Source organism: Drosophila sulfurigaster, unplaced genomic scaffold, assembly GCF_023558435.1.
Source record: "Drosophila sulfurigaster albostrigata strain 15112-1811.04 unplaced genomic scaffold, ASM2355843v2 contig_104_pilon, whole genome shotgun sequence".
NCBI lineage: Eukaryota > Metazoa > Arthropoda > Insecta > Diptera > Drosophilidae > Drosophila > Drosophila sulfurigaster.
In genome coordinates, this window is record NW_026909659.1 from 413950 (window position 1) to 435855 (window position 21906).

Sequence of the window (21906 nt, forward strand, 5' to 3'; positions counted from 1 at the left end):
GACCACGTTTCCACGGGCTTTCTGGCTGCAGGAGCATTTCTAGGAGCGGCCATCGGGGCGACGCCGGGGACAGCTCTGGTGGCGGCACCACTCGCACTTGGGGCCATAAAGGGCGCAGCAGCTGGTTGGCACAACGCAACCTTCGTCTCCAAGACGGCGTTTCGCACAGCTAGCGCGGTCACCAGCTCGCTAAGCCGGGCAGTTGCCTCCAGAACGGCGATGGCCGCTTCCGGCGCCAGTCCAGCGCGCAGCACAGCGGACCTCACCGTCTGGTCTACACCCGCCAGCTGAGCCAATACGGCATCAGACCCTTCCTTCACCACACTGGCAGCAACAAAACTACCAGCAGGAGCTGGACAGGCAGGCGCGCTCAGTCGGGCGACAGCGGCCACCGTAGCGGGTGCAGGGGCAGCAGTAGCAGCAGCAACTCCATCGGCGACTCCAGCGGCGGCTCCATCAGCGACTCCAGCGGCGGCTCCAGCGGCGACTCCAGCGGCGGTTCCAGCGGCAACTTCGTTGGCGGCTGCTCCATCGGCATTGCCCCAATAAAGGAGACAGCCAGCCGCTTGGCAGAGGATGCATCGTCGCTGCCAACCAGGTTGGGCGACGATACAGCCTTGTTGCCTCGCGGCTTTCTGCCTCGCTTCCCGCGTGGACGATCGTCCGAGACGGACATCTCGCTCGTATCGCTGCATACACTGGCGCTTGATCTCGTGTCCATCATGGCGCCAACGGTTCGCAGTTTAAACTGCGCAAGCAGCTAAACCGCGCAAGCAGTAAATCACACACACTCACAAGCAGTACACAGAAAGCAGTAAACCACACAAGCAGTGCACGCGAGCAGTTCAAATTAAAGCAGTTCATAATGTAAGCAGTGCAAGCAGTATACATGTTGCAAGCAGTAAACCCGCGACAAGCAGTGTACTCAAGCAGTTCAAATCGCTCAGCTTTTGTCCGCGACGAAAACAATAAGCTCTTGTACATTCACTATTTACAGTAATTACAATTACTGTAAACAAAACACCGTAACTTCGTTTGTTTACTATCTCGGCGACAATTACGAAAGTACCGCAATTTCTTCAACGAGAACAGCGCGCACAGCAAGCACACGCACGCACACACACTCGCGACGGCGCGCGACGACTTTCCAACGCTACTCACACGTACACAGCGAACGAGAAGCTCAAAGCGTACACGCGAAAATTCACCGCTGTTCGAAGACAACAAATAACTGTTATCGCAAAACAATACCAAATGCAGGCACCCGCTAACACGTCTGTTCAGCTCGACAGTTGAAACCAGACTGAGTAGATAGGGACAGTAGGAATCTCGTTAATCCATTCATGCGCGTCGATAATTAGATGACGAGGCATTTGGCTATTTGGCCATTGTAGGAAATGAATTTGCCCACACAACAATGCCATATATAGATGGCACGTCATATGACTGTTTTCCCTTTACTTTGTACACAATAGATGTTGGCCAGTGTAGTTGACTTTCAATGAGGAAAGTAAACCTCGGTGCTAACCCACTCCTTGGCGATATCCAGTATGGAACATGAACGTCTTAAAGCCGCAGACTCCGCCATCTACCACCCTGGTACTGATAATATTGCTATCACCAGCGTTAAGGACTCCCAGTGCTCTCAGTCGTTTTACCGACCGATAGCTCCAGATGCCCCTCCAGTTTAGCGTAGCAGACACGATTTTGATGTCCTCATGCGCCTGATAATCCCGAACCAGAGCCGTTCGTACGTCCTGTCTGTCGTAGATCTCAACCTTACTCTGATGAAATTGGTCAAGATCAAGTCCGTCAGTCACTACCTGAGCGTCGATCACTATCGTGTGATCTGGTCGGAAACCCACCAGGTCCGGCTTATATATCCTGTTCTCTCCCTGCAGACTTGGTTCAGCAATGACAGAGTAGCCTCTCGTCTCAAGTCCCCGCTTGAGATAATTAGCCACACTGTTGTGTCTAGCCACCCGCCTCCCATGCGTACGATGACACTTCTGCAGAATGTGGTTTAGTGATTCGGGAGCATCACATCCTGCACGACACTGCCTCTCCAATTCGTGCCTTCCCCTCGTGGTACGAGACCGCGTGGGTAGGGCATTTATCCGCAGTTTGATCCCATTCAAATAAGCTTTTCCAGTTAACAAACGCGTGGGTGCGACAACCCACCCGTGTTGCGGAGCATAACGCCCTGCTTCACGGAGACCGCTACCATCAACAGAGGAGTGCAACCTATCCGCCCAGTACGAGTCGATCAAAAGGCGTGTATCCAGAGCCGCGTTTCCCGATGCCTTGCACCTATCTCGGGCCCTCCGAATTTCCGCACTAAGGAACGAACTGGCTGTCTCGGATTGCTCGAGGTGGGGCCATTTTATGTTCGTTAACCTCTGTATGCGCAGCATTGGAGCTGTCCTTCGAACTGAGTGAACACCGAGACCCCCACTTGTATGGGGGGCATGGAAGAATGCTACTGACACATCCATAGGAAGATCTAACCATTTCCTTACGACCGACCGTACCAGTCTGTCACACTTTCTCAAAACGCCTATTGCCACACTACCAAGGGTTAGCTTGTGATATAGCTGTGGAATGAGGACAGTTCTGAGGGCGAATAACTTCTGCTGTGGCTTCAGGGGGGACCGCGATATGATATCCAATCTGGGTCCAATGTCCTCAGTCGGATTGTAGCGGGCCCTCCCGTCCGCAGTGAACTGGATGCCAAGATACTTCCATTCCTCAGAACGCTTCAAGCTTGGACACTTGCGCGAACCTACACAAAAGCTCCGTGATTCGATCACAGTACACTTCTGCTTCGGTTGCCCCTTGACACTAACAGTAAAACACTTATTAGCGTTTAGGGTCAGCCCAACGGACGCCAAAAGGAGACCGTGGTATCCAATAATGCCTGAAGGCCCTTCGGTGTAGAAGCAAACAACACCAGATCGTCTGCGAACGCTGCAGCGTTTGTTTTGGCATTTCCGACACTGACACCAATCTCGTCCGGTAGAGACCTGAGCAACCGGTCGATGACCAAGTTGAACATATGTGGAGACAAAGGGTCACCCTGCTTCACACCTCTAGCAGGGACGAATTCCTCTGATCTCCAGCCTTTACCATTGAGACTAGTGCCACCTCCCAAGTACAAGCTACGTACGTAGTCAACAAAACCCGTTGGTGCACCATACGCGGATAGGGTGTCAATTACCGCTGCGTGAGACACAGAGTCAAACGCTTTGCTGACATCAAGTGTCGCGATATAACACGACGCGTGACGTCTATGGTGGTCCCTCAGGATTAAGTCAACTATTGTCGCGTTATTGGCGCAACCGTCAGTAGGAAGAAACCCCCGCTGACGCGGATCCCAATCGACTGATGAGGCCAATCGAGATGCCAAGATGGCATTGAGTTGTCTAACTATGACAGAAGGCACCGATATCGGACGGAAGTCTTCTGGTCGGGATGCTCTTACCGTCTTCGGGATGAAAACGGTTCGAGCCATTCGGAAGAGTGTGGGTAGTTTGCCGCACCAGAGAATAAGGTTCATTATGCGAAGCATAACACCACTGGGAATACTCCTGGCAGTTCTTGGAGATATTCCGTCCGGTCCGGGAGAAGAATTCAATGGCACTTGATGCAATTGCAGGTCCCTAGACGTAATAGGTGACCATACCCCCTCAAGCAAGTGTCCCATATGGGGCCTTAAGAGAGTCATAGTTACTCCCGCCGTTGACCCGCGCTTACTTGAATTTCTTCACTTTGACATTCAGAGTACTGGGCAGAAATCTCATTGTGTCAACACCCGCTAGGGCCATCACAATGCTTTGTTTTAATTAGACAGTCGGATTTCCCAAGTCCGTGCCAGTTCTGAATTGATTGTTAATTGATAATCGTTATAATTTAAAAGAACTAACTGGTTGCCCAACTAGTATTCTTAAAATTTTAGCCAGAAAGTTCCACAATTGGCTACGTAACTAAACTATCCGGGGAACAAGAAACTACCATAAATGATAGAAACTCTATTTACCCAGAACGAGCACATAAACCATGTTATTGTTTCCCAATCAAGCCCGACTATCTCAATCTTCAGAGCCAATCCTTATCCCGAAGTTAGGGATCTAATTTGCCGACTTCCCTTAAATACATTATTCTATCGGCTAGAGACTCTTCACCTTGGAGACCAGCTGCGGATATTGGTACGGCCTGTTGAGAAGTTTGCGTGTCCCCACCATAAATTTTCAAGGTCCGAGGAGAAAATATCGACACAACAGTATATGTCATGCTCTTCTAGCCCATCTACCATATCTCTCTGCGAAAGACTTCCATGGTAGTACGGCTATAAAACAGAAAAGAAAACTCTTCCGATATCTCTCGACGGCTTCTTTATGGTCGTTCCTGTTGCCAGGATGAGCACGAGGCCCATATTTAATAACAAACGGATACTCAACAGGTTACGGAATTGGAACCGTATTCCCTTTCGTTCAAAATTATTCAAGTTTTTTAATTATGACAAAATTTAAATTTTAGTTACTTTTTTACTTGAAAATTTTCGGCTTTCGCCTTGAACTTAGGACCGACTAACTCGTGATCAACCACTGTTCACACGAAACCCTTCTCCACTTCAGTCCTCCAAGGTCTCATTCGATTATTTGCTACTACCACCAAGATCTGTACCAATGACGGCTCCATGCAGGCTTACGCCAAACACTTCTAAGCACACCATTGTACCTTCCTACTCACTAAAGTTTCAAAATTTATATTACAAGTAATATAAATCATCTACTTTAGCGGTAATGTATAGGTATACAACTTAAGCGCCATCCATTTTAAGGGCTAGTTGCTTCGGCAGGTGAGTTGTTACACACTCCTTAGCGGATTTCGACTTCCATGATCACCGTCCTGCTGTTTTAAGCAACCAACGCCTTTCATGGTTTCTGAATGAGTTGTTAATTTGGGCACCGTAACATTACGTTTGGTTCATCCCACAGCGCCAGTTCTGCTTACCAAAAGTGGCCCACTGGGCACATTATATCATAACCTTAAACTTCATATCAAGAAAGTTAAGGTTCTTACCCATTAAAGTTTGAGAATAGGTTAAGATCGTTTCGACCCTAAGGCCTCTAATCATTCGCTTTACCAGATAAGATTATTTTATACAACAGTTAAATGCACCAGCTATCCTGAGGGAAACTTCGGAAGGAACCAGCTACTAGATGGTTCGATTGGTCTTTCGCCCTATACTCAATTCTGACAATCGATTTGCACGTCAGAACTGTTTCGGTCTTCCATCAGGGTTTCCCTGACTTCAACCTGATCAAGTATAGTTCACCATCTTTCGGGTCACAGCATATATGCTCAAGGTACGTTCCAGTTAGAGGCATAAATAATATAAATATTATTATACATAACTATATAGAACGCCCCGGGATTGCGTTAATTAACTATAAATAGTTAAAAACTAATCCCAATAATAGTCAAGTTAATTACGCTATTAGGTTTATATCCCAATAACTTGCACATATGTTAGACTCCTTGGTCCGTGTTTCAAGACGGGTCCCGAAGGTATCCTGAATCTTTCGCATTGTTAATCATACAAGTGCTTATAATAAACATAAAATCAATGATAATCATGCCATTATATAATTCCGAAAAATTAACGCACTGTACTCATATAATCTATCAGCACTTTATCAAATTTTTGAAATTTATTTTATGTTAAAATGCAAGCACTCTAATTTAAATAAACTCTTATCAAAATTGTTTGATAAATTCCATACATGCTAATAGATTACAATGTCCTTATATGGAAAAAATGCACACTATCGTTATAATATTGATTAAATATTACAATTCTAATGATGAATTTTCCATAACGGATATTCAGGTTCATCGGGCTTAACCTCTAAGCAGTTTCACGTACTATTTAACTCTCTATTCAGAGTTCTTTTCAACTTTCCCTCACGGTACTTGTTTACTATCGGTCTCATGGTTATATTTAGTTTTAGATGGAGTTTACCACCCACTTAGTGCTGCACTATCAAGCAACACGACTCTTTGGAAACATCATCTAATAATCATTAACGTTATACGGGCCTGGCACCCTCTATGGGTAAATGGCCTCATTTAAGAAGGACTTAAATCGTTAATTTCTCATACTAGAATATTGACGTTCCATACACTGCATCTCACATTTGCCATATAGACAAAGTGACTTAGTGCTGAACTGATTTCTTTTCGCTCGCCGCTACTAAGAAAATCCTTGTTAGTTTCTTTTCCTCCCTAATTAATATGCTTAAATTCAGGGGGTAGTCCCATATGAGTTGAGGTTGTTTAATTACACTTATAGACAATTCTCTGCCTATTTTGAAATATACTATCTTTTTTTTGAAGGTCCATAATATTCACAAAATTATTCTTTATATCATATTCGTTAATAAGAGGCAATTCTAGTTTATAAAATAATATATTTTATGCTAGACATTCCTCAGTATTATTTGAAATGAATAAAGAACATATAATTCTTCAAATTTCTCATGCAACAGAGTTTTAGTATTTTCATTTATTAATTCATATTATGAATATCTTAAGCGAGAACTTTTTAGATTCACACTTATATTATCCAATAATATACAATGTGCTTAAAATTCCGAAAAATTTTAAACAACTTATTTAGCATAGTCTTACAACCCTCAACCATATGTAGTCCAAGCAGCACTAAAAATTAATTAAAGTACATAACAGCATGGACTGCGATATGCGTTCAAAATGTCGATGTTCATGTGTCCTGCAGTTCACACGATGACGCACAGTTTGCTGCGTTCTTCATCGACCCATGAGCCGAGTGATCCACCGCTTAGAGTGATACAATTTTTTTTTTATTTCATTACGTCAACAATATTTTTATTGAAAGAAATTAAAAATACACCATTTTACTGGCATATATCAATTCCTTCAATAAAATTTTTTATACCTAAATAAATGTTGCGAAATGTCTTAGTTTTACATAATCGATAATAATAAGATATATGACAAGTATATTTTAGCTAAATTTATTTATTATGATCAACATATGTAAAGCGTTAACCTGCAAACAGGTACAACATTGTTTTTCTTTAGGTGTTGCGAACCAATGTATGCGCACTGGAATATGCACAATACATTTTGCAACGCATGTATATTATGGTACATATACACGCAGTTTTTATTTTATCCAAAACACATAAAACACTCTTAATACAGTATATAATAATAATAATACATAACAAACGGTTTTTAGCTAATTTAAATTATTATATGTTGCATAATTGTATCTCATATGATTGAATAAAATATTTATATTTATTAGTTACTTAATTTATTAAATATTGCAATTCCTAAAAGAGAAAAACAAATTTAATTTATTAACGGTTAGATGCATTAAAACAATAATGATCCTTCCGCAGGTTCACCTACGGAAACCTTGTTACGACTTTTACTTCCTCTAAATAATCAAGTTCGGTCAACTTTTGCGAAACAACCGCAACACACAAGGCGTCACAGTGATCACGTCCGGAGACCTCACTAAATAATTCAATCGGTAGTAGCGACGGGCGGTGTGCACAAAGGGCAGGGACGTAATCAATGCGAGTTAATGACTCACACTTACTGGGAATTCCAAGTTCATGTGAACAGTTTCAGTTCACAATCCCAAGCATGAAAGTGGTTCAGCGGTTTACCCGGACCTCTCGGTCTAGGAAATACACGTTGATACTTTCATTGTAGCGCGCGTGCAGCCCAGGACATCTAAGGGCATCACAGACCTGTTATTGCTCAATCTCATTATTGCTAGACGCAATTTGTCCATTTAAGAAGCTAGTGTCCTTATAATGGGACAAACCAACAGGTACGGCTCCACTTATATAAACACATTCAAACACAATAAACATTTTACTGCCACCATGAATGAAGGCTATATAAGCTTCAACACCATAATCCTGAAGATATCTATTTAATATATTTGAGTCTCGTTCGTTATCGGAATTAACCAGACAAATCACTCCACGAACTAAGAACGGCCATGCACCACCACCCATAGATTCGAGAAAGAGCTATCAATCTGTCTTACACACTTATGTTCGGACCTGGTAAGTTTTCCCGTGTTGAGTCAAATTAAGCCGCAGGCTCCACTCCTGGTGGTGCCCTTCCGTCAATTCCTTTAAGTTTCAGCTTTGCAACCATACTTCCCCCGGAGCCCAAAAGCTTTGGTTTCCCGGGAAGCGACTGAGAGAGCCATAAAAGTAGCTACACCCAATTGCTAGCTGGCATCGTTTATGGTTAGAACTAGGGCGGTATCTGATCGCCTTCGAACCTCTAACTTTCGTTCTTGATTAATGAAAACATCTTTGGCAAATGCTTTCGCTTAAGTTAGTCTTACGACGGTCCAAGAATTTCACCTCTCGCGTCGTAATACTAATGCCCCAAACTGCTTCTATTAATCATTACCTCTTGATCTGAAAACCAATGAAAGCAGAACAGAGGTCTTATTTCATTATCCCATGCACAGAATATTCAGGCATTTGAAGCCTGCTTTAAGCACTCTAATTTGTTCAAAGTAATTGTACCGGCCCACAATAACACTCGATGAAGAGCACTAATGCAGGTTTTTAAATAGGAGGAACATATAAAAAAGTACAAGTACCTAATTATATATAAGAACTCCACCGGTAATACGCTTACATACATAAAGGTATAGTACTAACTACAATTGTAAGTTGCACTACCCGTATGAAGCACAAGTTCAACTACGAACGTTTTAACCGCAACAACTTTAATATACGCTATTGGAGCTGGAATTACCGCGGCTGCTGGCACCAGACTTGCCCTCCAATAGGTCCTTGTTAAAGGATTTAAAGTGTACTCATTCAATTACAGGGCCTCGGATATGAGTCCTGTATTGTTATTTTCGTCACTACCTCCCCGAGCTGGGAGTGGGTAATTTACGCGCCTGCTGCCTTCCTTAGATGTGGTAGCCGTTTCTCAGGCTCCCTCTCCGGAATCGAACCCTGATTCCCCGTTACCCGTTGCAACCATGGTAGTCCTAGATACTACCATCAAAAGTTGATAGGGCAGACATTTGAAAGATCTGTCGTCGGTACGAGACCATACGATCTGCATGTTATCTAGAGTTCAACCAGTGTAACGATCTTGCGATCGCTTGGTTTTAGCCTAATAAAAGCACACGTTCCAGAAGGTCCGTGTTTTAATTGCATGTATTAGCTCTAGAATTACCACAGTTATCCAAGTAACTGTTAACGATCTAAGGAACCATAACTGATATAATGAGCCTTTTGCGGTTTCACTATTAATTCGTGTGTACTTAGACATGCATGGCTTAATCTTTGAGACAAGCATATAACTACTGGCAGGATCAACCAGAATAATGTTCATTTCATTATGTAAATAATATTTAAAATATAATTACATAAATCTTCAAATATGTAAAATACATGACAACTCACAAATATTTTTGAATAACAAACGATAATATTCAATAATTGTATATATATATATGTTATACTTGACATGTACTATACGAATGTGGCCACAATTAGATAGCATTCACGTTCGCTAGTTATAATTCACAATTGTTTATATAAATATATATACTTATATATAAAATATATATGCATATAATCGTTCAAAAATATCATTTTATTTCAACTTACTAAATATATTATATCACACATGCATATTTATAATTTAAATTCAATTAATTGAATAAAAATTATTTTATTTTGATGACAAATTGATAATTTTATCTAATTTTGCATTTACGTGTAGACAATATTATATTAGTAAAAACCTCCCTCCAAAATAAATAATTTTTATAGTGTCCTTGAGGATTTTCAATTATTCACAAAATATTAATTCTTTAGCTACGAAAACACCTTTGGAATAAGACATTTAATTCGTCATATGCTTATATAATAATAGTTATTATATAAACATATAAACGTCGGATGAGACTTTTTGTAATAACATAATTATTACCTATTATGCAAACTGAAATATATGCATCCAATACATATATATACGTGATGGGCACACACTGCTCACCATGTATAGGTTTTGCTAACGGCCTGATTAAAAGCCGGCCAGAGGTGGAACACTTTATCCACACACACAACACAGACATACTCCTCATCTCCGAAACTCACTTCTTCTATAGATCATACATCCGACTTCACGGGTATGACTCATCCACGCTGACCACCCCAGCGGCAGAGCTCATGGCGGAGCGGCAATTATTATCAAAGCGGGCATAAAGTACAACGAGCTGTGTACCTTAGAGGAAGACTGGGTACAATGTGCCAAAGTCAATCTGCCCAGCCCACTAGGCGACCTTACAGTCGCCGCGGTCTACCTCCCCCCCAGACACAGAGTATTAGAAAGGCATTTTGATCTGCTGCTGAGCAGCCTGGGTAACAGATTTCTAATTGGGGGCGATTTCAACGCAAAGCACCGATGGTGGGGATGCCGAGTCAGCAACCCTAAAGGAAGCGCACTACTTAGGTGCATCCAGCGCAGGAGCATCGTATGCCACACCACAGGAGAGCCCACCTACTGGCCAACAGATCCGACCAAAATTCCCGACACCCTGGACATGGCCCTCTCCAAAGGATTTGATAGTGCCAAAGTCTCGTGCTCTTCTAACGCGGACCTTTTCTCCGACCACAGCGCAGTGGAACTTTTAATCATATTGCCTTCACTGAGAAAAGCTGCACATATTAGGATGATCAAGAGGAGCACGAGACTGCAATCCTACAAAGCCTGGCTAACGGAAAATGTCATACCCAGTGCAAGATCTTACCTCCACCGAGCAAGTGGACAACGCCATCAACGAGCTCACGCAACACATGCACAACGCCGCAGCACATGCTTCCCCCAGAGCCCCGATCTCTCCCAGACTACCAACGAGGGTCCTACACCTTTGGTCTTCAGAGATTGCCTCGCTAGTAGCTGTGAAGAGACGGTTGCGACGAGTATGGTTCCTATCCAGAAATCCTAGAGATAAAAGGGTATTTAACAGAGCCGCAAAGCAGCTTAAGGATAAGCTCCTAAAGCTCAGGCAGAGCTCGTTTGAGGAGTTCCTGGCCAATGTTGAGCCTGGAGACCCACAGCACAACCTTTGGCAGGTCACTCGTCACATAAAACGACCTACTAAGAGAGTTGCTCCAGTCCAGCGTGCTAGTGGCGCCTGGTGCCGCACAGAGCAAGAAAGAGCTGAAGGTTTTGTGGAGCACCTTTTCGAAGCCTTCAAGCCGATAATAAGATGCACCGACCTGGATATCTCAGCTACGCATCGTGCCCTACAACTATTAGATGAAAACACCAACAACAACCAAGAAGAGCTAGCTATGGTCTCGGTGGATGAGGTCAAACTTGAGATCGAGGGACTCAAGACGAATAAATCGCCGGGCGCTGATGGCATTGAAGCACTGGCTGTTAAGCTTCTTCACCACCCCTCGACGTTTTTCCCCTCCTGCCTACAACTCCTCGCCAACATATACAGCAGGTGCTTTCAGCTAGGACATTTTCCAACCATCTGGAAACGAGCAGAGGTAATTCTTATACCTAAACCTGGCAAACCTGAAGCCAATCTTGGCTCTTATCGTCCGATAAGTTTGCTGTCAATACTCTCTCAAAATACTCGAAAGAGTATTTTTGCGCAAGTATTGCCAGTGCTGGAAGAAGCTGGGTTGATTCGGATCACCAGTTTGGCTTCAGGCGTTCTCACTCCACCCCGGAACAATGCCACCGTTTAGTCAGAGTGATATTGGACGCATTCGAGGAGAAGAACTACTGCTGCGCCGTAATGCTTGACGTGAAGCAAGCTTTCGACAGAGTCTGGCACCCAGGGCTACTGCTTAAGCTTAAGAGAAACCTGCCTCAACCCCATTACGCATTTCTGCAATCTTACCTCGACAACAGAAGCTTTTATGTCAGATGCGGAGATGCACGATCTACCACAAAAGGTATCGAAGCCGGTGTACCACAAGGCAGCGTCCTAGGCCCTCTATTGTACACGTTGTACACAGCGGACATGCCTACATTTTTCAACGAGAACCTATTGGTTGCCACATACGCCGATGATGACACGAACGGTCATTATTGCCATCGCCTGTAAGGAGTCTTAATGGGGCATCCGCAACGGCAATATTCCTTGTGAAATTTTTCCCACGCCCAAATACCTGGGCATGACGCTCGACAGGCGGTTAACATTTTGCACACGTTTCCTAAGGAAGAGAAAGCAGGCTAAGAGGCTGAAGCAATTCCAATGGCTCATTGGAAGACGCTCGAATTTAAAAGCAAACTTAAACTGCTCGTCTACAAAACCATCATTAAGCCAATCTGGACTTATGGCATCCAGCTGTGGGGCACTGCCTGTAAATCAAACTGCAGGAACATCCAAAGGCTGCAGAACAAGAATCTGAGAATGGTCTCGAACGCTCATCCTTACCATGACAACAGCACCATCCACGAGGTACTCAGGGTTCCCTGAGTAAAAGATGAAATTCGAAAAGTGAGCACAAATTACATCAACAGGCTCCATAACCACCCAAACACATTGGCCATCAACATCTTGGACAACAGCCAAACCGTCAGAAGACTTAAAAGAAAACACCCCTCGACCTGCCCATGGAGAATGATGATTAGCCCTCCAGAACCCTACCAACCATCTCTTGTGAGAATTTAATCGACAAGGCGGCCTCAAAAATTTAATTATTGTCCGTACAGACAGATTTTAAATAAATAATTATTGACGAAAAAAAAAAATGTAAGGTTTTGTGAAACAATGCTTTTAATTTATAGTATTGCCATTGCGTATCTTTTTGTTGCACTAATTTTAATACAACAGTAAAACTTCATTATTTTTAACTCGACCATATTGCCTTCTATATGATTATTTTCATATATTATTTATATATGACTTATGCCGGCAAGACTCACTCCATATACATAGTCATATATATTTCACTTGTGATGAATTTCGAATCACCACAAGGTTTTGTGACACGTTTTCTCAAAGCTCATTTTACTAATAATGTACATGTTCCTAATTTAATAATACAACAGCAAAACTTCATTATTTTTAACTTTATAATCATATTGCCTTTATATGATTATATTCAATAATTTTATATGACGGCAAGACTCACTCCAAAATGTCATATATATAGGTTTTGTGACACGTTTTCTACAATGCTTTTATTTTATTTAGTATTGCCATCCAACGTATCTTTTTGTTGCACTAATTTAATAATACAACAGTAAAACTTCATTATTTTTAACTTTTTAATCATATTGCCTTCTATATGATTATTTTCATATATTATTTATATATGACTTATGCCGGCAAGACTCACTCCATATACATAGTCATATATATTTCACTTGTGAAATTTTTCTCATATGACATGCCTGCCCGACCTCACCACCCCTATAAAGGTTTTGTGACACGTTTTCTGCAATGCTTTTATTTTATTTAGTATTACCATCTAACGTATCTTTTTGTTGCACTAATTTAATAATACAACAGTAAAACTTCATTATTTTTAACTTTTTAATCATATTGCCTTCTATATGATTATTTTCATATATTATTTATATATGACATGCCGGCAAGACTCACTCCATATACATAGTCATATATATTTCACTTGTGAAATTTTTCTCATATGACATGCCTGCTCGACATCACCACCCCTATATAGGTTTTGTGACACGTTTTCTACAACCAGCTCATTTTACTAAGGTCTACCATCTAATGTATCTTTATGTTGCACTAATTTAATAATACAACTGCAAAACTTCATTATTTTTAACTTTTTTAATCATATTGCCTTCTATATGATTATATTCATATATTATTTATATATGACATGCCGGCAAGACTCACTCCATATACATAGTCATATATATTTCACTTGTGAAATTTTTCTCATATGACATGCCTGCCCGACCTCACCACCCCTATAAAGGTTTTGTGACACGTTTTCTGCAATGCTTTTATTTTATTTAGTATTACCATCTAACGTATCTTTTTGTTGCACTAATTTAATAATACAACAGTAAAACTTCATTATTTTTAACTTTTTAATCATATTGCCTTCTATATGATTATTTTCATATATTATTTATATATGACATGCCGGCAAGACTCACTCCATATACATAGTCATATATATTTCACTTGTGAAATTTTTCTCATATGACATGCCTGCTCGATATCTCACCACCCCTATATAGGTTTTGTGACACGTTTTCTACAACCAGCTCATTTTACTAAGGTCTACCATCTAATGTATCTTTATGTTGCACTAATTCAAAATGCTTAACTCATTATTTAATAATGCAACAGTAAAACATTCATATTATTTTTGAAACTCAATTTTAACTCATATGTGAACCTCATATCTATATGATTGCAGTTCATATAAAAATTCACCATTTCATATAAAACATTTTTCTCAAGTTAAATTCAAAATCTTATCTCATTATATTAATAGTCATATATATTTCACTTGTGAAATTTTTCTCATATGACATGCCTGCTCGACATCACCACCCCTATATAGGTTTTGTGACTCATTTCTACAACCAGCTCATTTTACTAAGGTCCACCACCTAATGTATCTTTATGTGGCACTAATTTAATAATACAACAGCAAAACTAAATTATATTATCATCAATAATTTGTATTAAATACAATTTACAATCGTAAATTGTTTAACATTGTTTAAAATATTTGTCAAAGTTGAAATCATATGTCAGTTCAATAAAAATTCACCAAGTCCAAAAAATGTTTTCTCAAGTTTAACTCGAATTCTTATCTTAGTATATTAATAAACTGTATTAAATGCTATTTAAAAAGTTTTTCATTCAATTTTCACATGTTGAAATTTTTTGCCAATGTTGAACTCATATCTCGGTAGAACCTCATATCATATGGCTGCAGTTCAATAAAAATTCACCAAGTCCAAAAAAATTTTTCTCAAGTTAAATTCAAAATCTTATCTCATTATATTAATAAACTGTATAAAATGCTATTTAAAAGTTTTTCATTCAATTTTCACATGTTGAAATTTTTTGTCAATGTTGAACTCATATCTCGGTAGAACCTCATATCATATGGCTGCAGTTCAAAAAAAATTCACCAAGTCCAAAAAAATTTTTCTCAAGTTAAATTCAAAATCTTATCTCATTATATTAATAAACTGTATAACATGCTATTTAAAAGTTTTTATTCTATTTTGACATGTTGAAATTTTTTGTCAATGTTGAACTCATATCTCGGTAGAACCTCATATCATTTGGCTGCAGTTCAATAAAAAATTCACCAAGTCCAAAAAATTTTTCTCAAGTTAAATTCAAAATCTTATCTCATTATATTAATAAACTGTATAAAATGCTATTTAAAAGTTTTTCATTCAATTTTCATATGTTGAAATTTTTGTCAATTGTTGAACTCATATCTCGGTAGAACCTCATATCATATGGCTGCAGTTCAATAAAAATTCACCAAGTCCAAAAAATTTTTCTCAAGTTAAATTCAAAATCTTATCTCATTATATTAATAAACTGTATAACATGCTATTTAAAAAGTTTTTCATTCAATTTTCACATGTTGAAATTTTTTGTCAATGTTGAACTCATATCTCGGTAGAACCTCATATCATATGGCTGCAGTTCAATAAAAATTCACCAAGTCCAAAAAATTTTTTCTCAAGTTAAATTCAAAATCTTATCTCATTATATTAATAAACTGTATAACATGCTATTTAAAAAGTTTTTTATTCTATTTTGACATGTTGAAATTTTTGTCAATGTTGAACTCATATCTCGGTAGAACCTCATATCATTTGGCTGCAGTTCAATAAAAATTCACCAAGTCCAAAAAATTTTTCTCAAGTTAAATTCAAAATCTTATCTCATTATATTAATAAACTGTATAAAATGCTATTTGAAAAGTTTTTCTTCAATTTTCATATGTTGAAATTTTTTGTCATATTTCGCTAGAACCTCATATCATATGGCTGCAGTTCAATAAAAAATTCACCAAGTCCAAAAAAATTTTTTCTCAAGTTAAATTCAAAATCTTATCTCATTATATTAATAAACTGTATAAAATGCTATTTAAAAGTTTTTCATTCAATTTTCACATGTTGAAATTTTTGTCAATGTTGAACTCATATCTCGGTAGAACCTCATATCATATGGCTGCAGTTCAATAAAAATTCACCAAGTCCAAAAAAATTTTTCTCAAGTTAAATTCAAAATCTTCTCAAGTTAAATTCAAAATTTTATCTCATTATATTAATAAACTGTATAACATGCTATTTAAAAAGTTTTTATTCTATTTTGACATGTTGAAATTTTTTGTCAATGTTGAACTCATATCTCGGTAGAACCTCATATCATATGGCTGCAGTTCAATCAAAAAATTCACCAAGTCCAAAAAATTTTTCTCAAGTTAAATTCAAACTTATCTTATCTTAATTTGCGCCATTAATATGATGCCGTCCTTTTGCTACCAAATAAATATATATTAAAAAGTAAATTTTCATTCAGTATTTTCATATGTTGAAATTTTTTGTCATAAATTGAACTTATAAGCATATTTAAAATACGCAAGTCTTAATTTTCGCCACTAATATGATGGCGTCCTTTTGCTACCAAATAAATATATATTACCAACATAATAAATAAATGCATATTTAAAATACGCAAGTATTCTGTACACATAGATACATATATATCATGTATATTTTTAATTTTCGCCACTAATATGATGGCGTCATTTTGCTACCAAATAAATATATATTACCAACGCATAATAAATAAATGCATATTTAAAATATGCAAGTATTTTGTACACATAGATATACTATGCATATTCTTAATTTTCGCCACTAATATGATGGCGTCCTTTTGCTACCAAATAAATATATATTACCAACGCATAATAAATAAATGCATATTTAAAATACGCAAGTATTTTGTAAACTTCGCCACTAATATGATGGCGTCCTTTTGGCTACCAAATAAATATATATTACCAACGCATAATAAATAAATGCATATTTAAAATATGCAAGTATTTTGTAAACAAATTTTCGCCACTAATATGATGGCGTCCTTTTGGCTACCAAATAAATATATATTACCAACGCATAATAAATAAATGCATATTTAAAATATGCAAGTATTTTGTACACATAGATATACTATGCATATTCTTAATCTTCGCCACTAATATGATGGCGTCCTTTTGGCTACCAAATAAATATATATAATTAACGCATACTAAATAAATGCATATTTAAAATATACAAGTATATTTTGTACACATTGATATATTATTTATTTATATATATAATATATTCATATATTATATAAATATTCTTCTTATATGCGTAATTGTATAACATAATTATGCATACAATTTTGCATATTTATATATATAAACATATATACGTTTCCATATATACATCATACATATAATATTTTTTATATATGCCTTAAACATATATATTTTATCGAATCGTCAAGCAAAGGATAAGCTTCAGTGGATCGCAGTATGGCAGCTGCTCAACCACTTACAACACCTTGCCTGTTATAAAAGTCGTTTACAATTGATTCAAGGCTTTGTCATTGTATTAAATAATGTTTTAATATATAACTAGCGCGGCACCAGGTGATCGAAGATCCTCCCAATTTACTATGTTATATGTAACATTGGCATCACATCCATCGTCGTCTATTAAATGAATAATAAACTTTTAATGGTTTAGAAGCCATACAATGCAAATTGCCCCTTATTTATCATTGCAGTCCAGCACGGATACGACCTTAGAGGCGTTCAGGCATAATCCAACGGACGTAGCGTCATACCACTGTTCGCTCGAACAAGTATTGTGCCATTGGTCCGTACCTGCGGTTCCTCTCGTACTACGCAGGAATGCTGTCGCAACAACGTTTTGTCATTAGTAGGGTAAAACTAACCTGTCTCACGACGGTCTAAACCCAGCTCACGTTCCCTTGCATGGGTGAACAATCCAACGCTTGGTGAATTTTGCTTCACAATGATAGGAAGAGCCGACATCGAAGGATCAAAAAGCGACGTCGCTATGAACGCTTGGCCGCCACAAGCCAGTTATCCCTATGGTAACTTTTCTGACACCTCTTGTTAAAAACTCTTTAAACCAAAAGGATCGATAGGCCGAGCTTTTGCTGTCCCTGTGTGTACTGAACACCGAGATCAAGTCAGCATTTGCCCTTTTGCTCTATGTGTGGTTTCTGTCCGCACTGAGCTGGCCTTGGGACACCTCCGTTATTATTTGAGAGATGTACCGCCCCAGTCAAACTCCCTACCTGGCAATGTCCTTGAATTGGATCATACCTGAGTAATTGGAGTTATACCAAATTTTTAATTTGAGAATACATAAATGAATACATGAATTTGTTTGCGATTATATAACAAACTCGTGATACTTTGATCAAGAAGCTTGCATCAAAACCCAATACCATAAGATATAATAAATATATCCGTATAATGGCTAGGAAATGATACACGTTCCATTTAATCAAGTAAGTAAGGAAACAATAAGAGTAGTGGTATTTCATTGTCGATACTAAACCGAAATTTAATATCTCCCACTTATTCTACACCTCTTATGTCTCCTTACACTGCCAGATTAGAGTCAAGCTCAAAGGGTCTTCTTTCCCCGCTAATTATTCCAAGCCCGTTCCTTGGCTGTGGTTTCGCTAGATAGTAGATAGGGGTCCCTATCTACTAGGCGGCCTGGGGTACGGTTTGCTGGAGCAAGCTTGCCCTACGCTGACAAATACCGGTATCTGGGCATCACGGTGTGCGAGCGGTTGAATTTCAACCCGCATATCGCGTCTTTACGTGATCGGCTGAGCGGAGTCGTTGGTGTTTTGGCACGCGTTCTACGGGTCGACTGGGGATCAGTCCCGTGCCAAGCGGACCATTTACACTGGACTCATGGTGCCTTGTGCGCTATTTGGTGCCTCAGTGTGGTATGCCACGGCGATGAGACTAGTAGGGGCCAGGAGGCACCTATTGTCCTGCCAAAGGCGCATCCTTCTTGGATTCCTACCGGTGTGCCGTACAGTGTCCACTGTGGCACTGCAAGTTCTTGCTGGTGTTCCCCCGTTTGATCTGGCTGCCAAGAAATTGGCAATCAGTTTCAAACTCAAGCGCGATCACCCGCTGGAGGAGAGCGACTGGCTGTTTGGTCAAGATCTGTCGGGTCTTGATCACAAGCAGAAAGATGGCGATGCTGGACGACCGTATGCTGCAGGAGTGGCAAAGCAGATGGGATAATGGTGATGAACCCGGCCGGGTGACTCATCTTTTTATCCCGGATGCTGGGTTCGTCTTCAGCAGGCGAGACTTCGGTTTCAGCCTACGTGCTGGATTCCTGCTGACAGGCCATGGATCGCTGAATGCATTTCTGCATGAGAGACGTCTAAGCGGTACGCCTGCATGTCTATGCGGTGCGGATAGCGAAGATGCGCTGCACGTTCTGTGTGTATGCCCCATATATGCAGATTTGCGTCACCTCGATGGACTTGGGATCGAATACCTGCATGGCGTCTGGAGGGTTTCTGGAGCGATGGCGACACAGGAAAGGATGCAGCTATTGCAAACATTTGCCGATGCCGTGTTCGCAAGGCGTCGGCAATTGTTGTACCAGGAGGCGACGAATGGGCCGGCAGTCCCGAGCTGAAAGGCTAAAACTGTCTCACCCGTGTGGTTGGCGGGTCTTAGAATTCCTCCACAGCTTATCCTGCTTGTCGTATGGGGCGACTAAACGGATAATTTTTCCTTTTGGGCTGTCAGTCCCGAGCTGAAAAGCTAAAACTGGCCTCACCTGTGTGGTTGGCGGGTCTTAGAATTCCACCACAGTGCACCTCTGCTTGTCGTATGAGACGACTAAACGGGGTAGCTGGGCCGTCAGTCCCGAGCTTATAGCTAAAACTGACTCACCCGTGTGGATGACGGGTCTTAGAATTTCACCACAGTGGACCTCCACTTATCGTACGAAGCGATTCTCGAGGTGCGTCACCAACGCTAACTGTTTGGAGTTAAATTGGTAGTACCCTTGTGGTACGAAACCTGACCGGAGGTCTTCTGGTACCACGGGAGCCAGGTGCCCGCGGACTCTTGTCCGTTCTGGCACGGGTTGTGGCCCTTCGGGAGCATCGTGGTGGCTGTGGTTTACATCCAAATGCGGAGAGAGCGGAGTGCTCGACGTGGAGTTGCGTAATACAACCGGTTGCCGATAACCAAAAATCGGAAGAGGTTTTAGGTGGGCCTCGCTCCCCACACAGGAGGAAGTACCCAGCCCAAACAGCTGGTGCTTCAGTGTGTACCTGCGGAGAGTCTCCAAGGGGGCGCTGATCAACGCTTAAATTGTATCCCTGTGCTTGGGCACCGTGTGATAAGTCACTTGTGACAGGTGCACACGTAAAACACTGGTCTTTATGTCCCTATCTACTATCTAGCGAAGCCACAGCCAAGGAACGGGCTTGGAATAATTAGCGGGAAAGAAGACCCTTTTGAGCTTGACTCTAATCTGGCAGTGTAAGGAGACATAAGAGGTGTAGAATAAGTGGGAGATATTAAATTTCGGTTTAGTATCGACAATGAAATACCACTACTCTTATTGTTTCCTTACTTGCTTGATTAAATGGAACGTGTATCATTTCTAGCCATTATACGGATATATTTATTATATCTTATGGTATTGGGTTTTGATGCAAGCTTCTTGATCAAAGTATCACGAGTTTGTTATATAATCGCAAACAAATTCATTAATGAGAGAGTGCATTTATGTATTCTTAAATTAAAAATTTGGTATAACTCCAATTACTCAGGTATGATCCAATTCAAGGACATTGCCAGGTAGGGAGTTTGACTGGGGCGGTACATCTCTCAAATAATAACGGAGGTGTCCCAAGGCCAGCTCAGTGCGGACAGAAACCACACATAGAGCAAAAGGGCAAATGCTGACTTGATCTCGGTGTTCAGTACACACAGGGACAGCAAAAGCTCGGCCTATCGATCCTTTTGGTTTAAAGAGTTTTTAACAAGAGGTGTCAGAAAAGTTACCATAGGGATAACTGGCTTGTGGCGGCCAAGCGTTCATAGCGACGTCGCTTTTGATCCTTCGATGTCGGCTCTTCCTATCATTGTGAAGCAAAATTCACCAAGCGTTGGATTGTTCACCCATGCAAGGGAACGTGAGCTGGGTTTAGACCGTCGTGAGACAGGTTAGTTTTACCCTACTAATGACAAAACGTTGTTGCGACAGCATTCCTGCGTAGTACGAGAGGAACCGCAGGTACGGACCAATGGCACAATACTTGTTCGAGCGAACAGTGGTATGACGCTACGTCCGTTGGATTATGCCTGAACGCCTCTAAGGTCGTATCCGTGCTGGACTGCAATGATAAATAAGGGGCAATTTGCATTGTATGGCTTCTAAACCATTAAAAGTTTATTATTCATTTAATAGACGACGATGGATGTGATGCCAATGTTACATATAACATAGTAAATTGGGAGGATCTTCGATCACCTGGTGCCGCGCTAGTTATATATTAAAACATTATTTAATACAATGACAAAGCCTTGAATCAATTGTAAACGACTTTTATAACAGGCAAGGTGTTGTAAGTGGTTGAGCAGCTGCCATACTGCGATCCACTGAAGCTTATCCTTTGCTTGACGATTCGATAAAATATATATGTTTAAGGCATATATAAAAAATATTATATGTATGATGTATATATGGAAACGTATATATGTTTATATATATAAATAT

At 40.2% G+C, this 21906-nt stretch overlaps 2 non-coding genes and 1 pseudogene across 2 annotated transcripts; all 3 read right to left on the reverse strand.

Annotated features, from left to right (window-relative positions):
• Positions 1-1262: 1262 nt before the first annotated feature.
• Positions 1263-6338, reverse strand: LOC133849667 (large subunit ribosomal RNA; annotated as a pseudogene).
• A 354-nt stretch (positions 6339-6692) lies between these two features.
• LOC133849670 (5.8S ribosomal RNA) lies at positions 6693-6870 on the reverse strand. Its single transcript, XR_009895419.1, has one exon. It is a non-coding gene; the product is annotated as a 5.8S ribosomal RNA (ribosomal RNA).
• A 564-nt stretch (positions 6871-7434) lies between these two features.
• On the reverse strand, positions 7435-9426 carry LOC133849661 (small subunit ribosomal RNA). Its single transcript, XR_009895415.1, has one exon. It is a non-coding gene; the product is annotated as a small subunit ribosomal RNA (ribosomal RNA).
• Positions 9427-21906: the final 12480 nt, after the last annotated feature.